At 34.7% G+C, this 8,973-nt stretch overlaps 1 protein-coding gene across 1 annotated transcript in view; it reads right to left on the bottom strand.

Moving 5' to 3' along the window:
* The window catches only part of hpcal4 (hippocalcin like 4), a 26,979-nt gene extending 25,481 nt beyond the window's left edge, over positions 1–1,498 (bottom strand). The window contains exons 1-3 of the mRNA XM_016490151.1: positions 1,418–1,498; positions 1,055–1,121; positions 743–807 (exon numbers count right to left, since the gene is read on the bottom strand). The gene's annotated coding sequence lies outside the window, so the exon portion shown is untranslated. The remainder of the gene's footprint in view (positions 1–742; positions 808–1,054; positions 1,122–1,417) is intronic.
* Positions 1,499–8,973: the final 7,475 nt, after the last annotated feature.

An 8,973-nucleotide genomic window follows, 5' to 3' on the forward strand; every position in this document is an offset into this window, starting at 1 on the left:
AATCAAACCAACAAAGGAGCAACAATATATTATAAGTGCTGTGAAAAGTTCCGGTTAGTCTAACAGTACTCGTTATATATATATATATATATATATATAATAAATAAATAAAAACCTTGCTATGTGTACTGCGTTAGGCTAACCGAGACGTGTCATTTGCACTTACATATTGTTGCTCTTTTGTTAGTTTTGATTGCTTCTATTGTCCTCATTTGTAAGTTGCTTTGGATAAAAGTGTCTGCTAAATGACTAAATGTAAATGTGAATATATGCATGTCCACTGATGCAGCAGTTTATATTCTTACACTCAGTGACATGCATTTATTTGGCTGTATTGTCCATTTATGTGTCTCCTGCTTTGTTGGGGGGTTGTCTCATATATGTTATATGTGCAGCAGAAATATTTCTTACATGCTCACAGCAGCATGTCATGGGGGTACTTGCATTAGCAAGTCTCGGTACTTGCTCTGCCACAGCAGCAGCAGCATAGCATATCTATTCCGCCAAGACCAAATACATTGACATTGCCATGTATATTACCATGCTAAACTCACAGAGAGTTATCATGGCAGAATTACTTTTTGTCATTTGTCCTGCAATACATTTCTGGTCATCATTACATTTGCTAATGTAGCAATTTCATGAAGAAATATACTTGTTTAGTATTATATAATGTGACAATTTATGTCTCGTACAACACTAAAGCCCATCAATTTATTCAATGCGAAAGAATTCTACTTACTTCCTTTTAGGCTCATAGTATTACAGCCATCCTGTTGTCATTTGCCACCACTCGCTGCCTTTGCTCTGAAAAGATTGATTTCAAAAGCATGACGATAATCTGCTAGTATGGTTTCAAATTAGAAAACTTGAGGAGCAAATAACAGGTCTAAAATAACTAACGTTAGCAAAACGCTCCTCGAGCCACTTTGTTCGACAGATTTAATAAACATCATTAGCATCATTCACATCGATATGCAAAGCGGATCATAAATAACAATTAACAAAATGTTAAAAATCATTGTTTTATAGTGAATGGGAGGGTTTGCTTTACCTGTTGCTTTAGTTTCTGGGGCTCGAGTGACGGTTAGAGATGTGGAAGATGGTCTGTCAGCATCTCTCTGGTTTAAAAACAAAAATCAGGGGACTTGTTTGTCTGTGTCCGACTGAGAAAAGCACAAAAAACTAATTTCTTAATTTCCCAGTGACAAACTGTCGTGTAAAACATTGCATATTTAACACTCGCCGTTGATAACTTTGATGTAATGGCGCGTTGACCCCTCATTGCTAGCTAATGTTACACACATTAGCATTACTGAGCTGGTTAATCTTCAAATAATAAGATAACACAATGAATCATAAAACGTTCAAAAGTGCTTTAAATAGGAAAAACGCTAAATAAGTTCGAAATGCTTACCTGTCCTTTTTTGTGACTCTTGACTGAGCTGAAGGATGGGACTGACTGAAAGAAAATGGTCGCGGGTTTGCCTTTTTTTGGAAACACACCGGGAAAATATTTTGCCATGAGTAAAAGTTATTACTTTAAAAAGGCTTAATGTAAGCTCAATATGAAATAGATTAATGTGTAACTATTGTTTATGTATTCATTTGATTAGCATTTATTTATTTAATTAGTTGAGATAAAAGTAACCTATAGCCCTCTATACGTAATTACTTGGAAAACATTGTTTAAAAGAATTAGAAAACCATGGAGACAATCTGGACTCAAGCACTAAAGTCCCACCAAACTACTTAATAAATGCAATTAGTAATGAGCGGACAGAAATAAAGCATGAAATGAGATTGTGGAGGGATGCCAAGAAGAACTGGCATGGTATTGAGGTAAGCATCTGTTTATATGCTCCTCCAACATTAACTTGAATATAATATAATATAAGATTATGGCAATAATGGCCAATAAATATAGTATTCAAAAGCAAGCATCACCATTGGGATTCGCATAATGCTCTTGAGGGTCTCAAACTTGACCTTTAGCCTCCGTGACCTGGTCAACTGCAAGCTCCATTCTTGCATGAAACAGATTAATTTTATTTTGCTCATAAAATTCACAGCCTACCTTTTCTCAGTCACTATATGTTCCAGTTGAAAACATGTCACATTATGTATCTAAACTGCCTTGCCAATGTCAATGCACTTTAGGGAGCTGAAAATGGTTCTTCTATGGCATCGCTGTGAAACCCTCTTTTTGGAAACCCTTTTTTTGTAGTTCTGATGAGTCCGGCCCAGTGGCCCGGGGTGCTGCTATTCATGAAAATGCTGTAAACACTGTAATATAAAAAACGGATAATGCATCATTCCCAAACCTAGCACATATCCACCTCAGCTTTGTTTTTCCACACAGAGCCCCATTTAATCGTCATCCATTATTTGGCATGATGGAAAAAAACAGTTTAACAGTTAAACGACCTTTCCGCTTGTCTCAAAGGGCGCCCTCCCCACCCTCTCTCCCGCCATCTCTCTGCCAACAGCCCACCATTGTAGGGAAAACAAATTAATTAGAGTCTGTAGAGCTGGAATCTTTTTAGCCAGCTAATCAACAGTGGTAATAATTAAGCAAAAGAAGAGACAGAGCGTGCATTTAGAGAGGGGTGACGTGGCTGGATCAGTGGGAAAGGTATCATGGAGCTACAGAGCATCCAGTCAGGCTAGTGTGGCGCTATCGCAGAATTACCTGACCTCAGTTCCCCTTCCCCACACATCCTGACCTTTAAAGCAGAGAGATATTTTATTTCCTTTTTTTATATCAGAGGCCTTTTAATCAAGTTAGGAAAATGTCTGCCTCTGACCCTCTTTGCTGAGGTCATGATTTGCCATTTTGTTTATTCTGTGACATAAAGGTTAGCTCAGAAGATGAGTCTGCATGATGATGGTTAAAGAGGCGGCACACTGGATCCTTTACTAAAACCAGGAAAGAAAAAAGATTCTTGTGATAAACACAGTAGTGTGAAGAAGAATAGGTGACTGATGATGTGCAGAATGCTGCCATAATACTGTGTAGTTGCTATGCTGTTGTTCTAAGTGGTTTTCTTAAGTTTACATAGTCATTTGCTCTCTAGGTGGCTCGGTTTCCTCCTTCCATGCAAGTCTAGCTTCCCTTATATTAGTACCCCTAATATCAAGGCCTACTGTCCAATTTAACTCATCTCTTGTGGCGGCAGAGAAGCCATGACACAAAATGGGCTGATGGCACAATACAGCTATGTGCATTGTCCTATTTGCCAAGTTCAATGGTCTATAAAAAAGACTGGTACTGTGTTAAAAATTTGGCTTTTGTTAGGGCATGTATGTTATATTTCAAGGCCTCAGGACTGCTTTAATGCATAGCCTACTCTGTGGCAGCCAAGAAACCACACTGTGAAATGACATGATGGCTCAAAGGTGGCTCAGTGTACATTGCCCTATATGCTAAGTTTAATGGTTTCTCATACACACATTAACTATTTTCAAATTTAGATTACTTTTGCTGTCATCTAATGATCATTGATGGATCTTTAAAAACACGAATATTAAATAATTTCAAATAAATAAATACATGCATACATACATACATACAGAAATTACATACACAGACAGACATAGATAGATAGATAGATAGATAGACAGATAGATTAATTTAATTTAGCATTTTAATCAGCCATAATATGAAAATATTTATCATCTTATCAATATCGCCCAGAATTTTAAAAATAGTGCATAATAGTCAGGCTTACCTTTAGCAATCACCACTAATTATGATTAAAATGTCCATGAGTAAATATCTAAAAAGCAATATTATATTAAAGATCGGACTTCCTTTATAATCTGTGCAAATAGATATAAATAGCAAAAATGGAAAATGAGATGGCTCAGGATAAACAATTGAAGATCAGTGTATGTAGCTCCTTTGTATCATCTTTAAGTCCTTACAAAATTTGTATCTAGAAGTAATACACTGGATAGAATCACCAAATGTGTTTTTGAGTCGTGGACCAGAACACCACATGTCAAGTTTTATTTGCTGATACTACATGCAAACACATCCTTCTCGGCTCTGGCTAGAGAGATTTATGAAGTTCACTGAGGGAGGTGGATGGCTGCAACCTGTAAGCTGTCTGTCTGATTATAATATGTGTTACCAAGGGCATATATGCCAAAACCCATGACCTGATTCACACTGACGAACAAGCTCTGAGAGTCCATGCTGACATTCAGACTTAACACGGAGTTAACAAGTCTTTTAGTAATCTCAAGCAGCTCTCAAGTTATCTAAGAAAAGACTTGATGTCTGAGTCACTGGGGTTAATGGCCTGAGGTCTTGCTGAGGCCCTTCCATTGTTAACAAGAAAAATCTCAAATACTCACAAAGTATCAGTCTACTTCTGCCGACTAAAAACAACAGAGAAACCTGAGGTAAAAGGTGTGTAGTCCAAACAGTTTGCTCTTCTGTTAACATTTGCGTCAGTGTGATCCAAGGACACAAAGGCAGTTCTTCTCAGCTTGTCATGTAGACAGACAGTCTCTGGCAGTGACATTGATGTTTTATGTTTTGTTGGCCATTGGCTCATCCGTTGCCTGTCCAGTGCACATCTGCCATCAGCAATATACACCCTGACACAAACCATATCTCAGATGTTTGACTGAAGAACAGCCTCTGAACACACACATCCATTAAGGGTGATTTTAGCTCAATCACATTGTTTTTTGTTAGTCGGTCTGGATAAGAGCATCTGCTAAAAGCTTTAAATGTAAATGTTTACCAGTATTGCTAAACTGAGAGTTTATTCAAGAACAGAAATGTCAGTCAGACACTGCACATCTAATAATGTGCAATGTGAAAGAAATGGGAGATGTAGGAATATATGAAAAGCATTTTAGTAGTAGGAATCAGCTAAAATGTAATATTTCATTATTATACAAATGATCAGATACCTTCTGTGTTTATTCTGTATTCAGAGTTTATGTAAGGTTAAGTTTTTATTTATGCCATCAGTTCTTTAAATAGGTAAGTGTTTACCTATTTATCCAGTGCTTTTAACAGAAAAAAAACAGCGATTTTCTCTCTTCTGACTTGGAATGGACTAAAAGAATACAGTAATTAAATTAAATTAATATTAATTTAATATTTATATTAAGTAACTTACTTTTTAAACGCAATACTGTTACATTGTCCAAATAGATCTTAAACAAAGCAGAATCAACCGTCTTTCAAGCAACACACAGTAACTGTGTTTAATTCTTTAATGAATCAGTGTTTTTAAACAAATCAGTTGAGTGAATCATTCAATGACTCACTCACAAACACTTTCATTTGTTTCATTCCTGGATAAATATGTGTTTTTCAATGAATAGGATTAAATGAACGATCCAATGATTAATTCATAAAGACTTTATGAATATAGTGGAGTGTGTAACAAAAGAGTACAAATCTAAAAAATCACTAATGCACAGACTGACAGTCTGTCTGAAACGTGCAGAAACAGACAAGCGAAAAATTACCAGTGCTGTTGAACTACAGACTATTTAATGTTTATGCAACTATAAAATATTTAATGTTTTCATTTTTTCTTAAACGTTGTCACTTTTTTCATTAATGTTTTTTTTTAAATTCCAGTTTTAAAAAATATTTAAAGTTATTTTTGTGCATATTCATTATCAGTGAGTGAGCTGAGTAAAAATTTGTCAATCTAAAAAGATTATATTCTAAATGTTTTTATTTATGAATTCATTTTTAATCATCTGTACTTTATGAACTGAACAATTTGGGCATTTAGCTTTACTGCAGGTTGTGGGAATTAATTTAACCACACAGGCTGAGTTTAGTTGAATGACGGTACATGAACCTGCTTTTTCATCTCTCATCCTTTGTCAGTCTTCCTTCCGCTTTACCTCGACCCCTCCTTTCCTCAGCACCTCTTCATACACCTGTCACACACTCACACATTCTGCCTCCCTGGATGCGGCAGCCCTGACCTAGTTTCTATAGCAACTGCACAGGTCCTCCAGGGCAAAGAAAAGGCCTGTGACAACCACCTTGCAGCTTCCTCCTCTTCTTTCATCAGCAGAGAGGCTGGTGAGAATAAAGAGAGAAAGAACAAAACAAACAGTGAGTAACCTATCTATTAAACGTCTACTTTTCCGTCCTTGTTTTCCTCATATACATGTTGCTATAAATATCCTCTCACTTTCTCATTCCCACGCCTCTCTTCTTTTCTCATGTCAGGTCTATTAAGCATCTGATCTCTCTTGACCTCCCATAAACTGTTACAGTGGAATATTTCTTCCTGTTCTTTCTGTACAAAAACACTTTGAAGCACTTTTAGATGTAATTTACAATCTTAAATTACAAGAAATACTTTACAATTAATATAAATTTATAAAAAGAATATGGTCTTCTGTAATTAAATGATCTGCATTTAAATGTGTATGTTCTTATAAATGAGAAAATTATAAATGATAAATAATCAAGTATTGTATTAATTTATAATTTATATATATATATAAATGATTAAAACATTTTTGTTGCTGAAATAAAGCTGAAATAAAACATAGATATTAGATAAAAAGCGTAAACTTAATTCAGTTAGCTGCCAACATTTCTAGTTTTCATTTAGTTTAATTAGATGAACTAATAAAATAAAATAAATAGAAACTAAAACTTAAAATGAAATAAAATTAACTAAAAAAAAAAAATATATATATCAAGTATTACTAATACCACAATGGTATCTGCATCATATTCTAAGGTATACATTAAAAAAAAATGTTTTTTAAATTGTAAATTCAACAAAGAATATTAGAGACCATTTTACAAGAAAATACTGTTTCAGTCTCTCTATACTTCAAAATTTCACATTTAATTCATTGTGTTAATTATTTGGGAAATTTACTAGCCGTTTCTGAGTGAAAATTGTTTCTAAACAATTTGTGTGTGTGTATATGTATTTAAAAGAAGACCACAGTATTACCTTGGTACATATCCAAAAAAAAAGCATAGTATCACCATGGCACCATATTCAAAACACCATAGTACTTTCTTAACAGGAGTGGATCCTACAACCCTCTGGAGGCGCTACAGGTGTTTTCATCACTGCTCCAATAGCAGGTGGTGTGTGTTTCTGTATTTGTGTGTGTGTGTACATGTATGTTGGTTTGCACACAGGCCAGCTGGCTCGGGCCAGGCCTGACCACAGGCTGACCGTGGATGTGTGTCCATGTTGTGAGGAGGAAGAGAAGGTGCCTCAGATTAACACTTCAAAGGCACAAGAGCTCAGTGTGGAGATTAAAGCCCAGCATGTATCAAAGCCCCTCAGGTGGCCAACAACACACAGGTGTCCCACACAACAGTGTGTATGTGTGCAGGTGACAGGGGTGGTATACGGAGTACAGTATTGATGATAATGTGGACAAATGACCACGAAATGTAGGATTATGAAAGGAAATGAGCTTTGCTGATAAAAATGTGGACACTTATTTAGCCAGCACTTGTGTTGCTGTTTTTGTTTGCTTTTATTATCCCCTGGATAGGCCTTTTTCTACTACTACTACTACTACTACTACTAATAATAATAATAAAAATGACATTACATTTGACCTCCAAAATCAACAAAATAAACCATAAGAAATTATATTTTGCATACCTATTTTAGGACTTTTTTCAATTAGGGGTATTTTTATTACAATTACTAATTTATGTATTTATTTTTGACAATTTCCCATTGGTTACCTTTTACAATGTTTCTAGTGTTTTTTATGTGTTCTTCTCGTAATTGCAATGGGGTTTTTTAAAATTAGAATTTCTGTAATTTCTGTAATACAGTATATTTACTGTTTTTTTTTTCAGCAAATATATTTACAACAACAAAAAAGTGTAGGGTCAGTAAGATCTTTATAAGATATATTTTAATGCAGAGAAGTAAATTGATCAAAAGTTAGTGTAAACACATTTACACTGTTACAAAAAAAATTCTGTTTCAAATAAATGCTGCTCTTTTGAACTTTCTATTCATCAAATTATCCTGAAAATTAATTCATTAAATAAATAAATAAAATATGAGCAGCACAACTGTTTTTAACATTGATATTAATACGAAATGTTTCTTGTGCACCAAATACCAAATGTACACCAAATATTATACTGATTTCTGAAGGATCATGTGACACTAAAGACTGGAGTAACGATGCTGGAAATTCAGCTTTGCATCACAGTAATAAAGTACATTTAAAAATATATTCAAATAGAAAACAGTTATTTAAATAATATTTTACAATATTACTGTTTTTGCTGTATTTTTGATCAAATAAATGCAGCCTTGGTGAGCAAAAGAGTCTTCTTTCAAAAACATAAAAAAATCATACTGTCCCCAAACTTTTGAACAGTATAATATGAAAGGCATATATAATGAACATGAATTTGTTCATACAAAAAAATCAAAGGTACTGGGCCTCATTTATCAATCTAATGTAGAAACGAGCGCAGATCCGTGTGCACAAATCAACTTACGACAGAGTTCACGTGTGATTCATGAAACATTCATATGCCCCCTCATGTTCTAATATCCGTGTAAAATCCTTCACATGCGCAACAATGTTTGTGTGGGCGCTGCACGCTGATTTCACAGCGGACCTTTTTAAAATGAACAGTGTAACTTTTATGTTTGGTTGACTGCATTTTAGTTTTATGATGAATAGCTGAAATGTCAGGCAACGGTAGAACTAATGTTGTTTGTGTGCGTGTGAGGCGCCTGTGCGATCAGATGGATTAAATCAAATAAACATATAAAGAAAATAAATAAAATGCGTTAAGAGTGTCACAAAAACGAGCGTAACCTATATTTGTTGCACAGTTGTTGTTTTTTTCCTTTTGTTAATCTATTAATTATATTATAGCCTATTATATATTTGTGTTATCCTATTTATTTTATTCATTTTATAGACTTAATTTCTGTTTTTCTCCTTTCACAGAAGTGCTGCAGG

Source organism: Sinocyclocheilus anshuiensis, unplaced genomic scaffold, assembly GCF_001515605.1.
Source record: "Sinocyclocheilus anshuiensis isolate Anshui unplaced genomic scaffold, SAMN03320099.WGS_v1.1 scaffold162, whole genome shotgun sequence".
NCBI lineage: Eukaryota > Metazoa > Chordata > Actinopteri > Cypriniformes > Cyprinidae > Sinocyclocheilus > Sinocyclocheilus anshuiensis.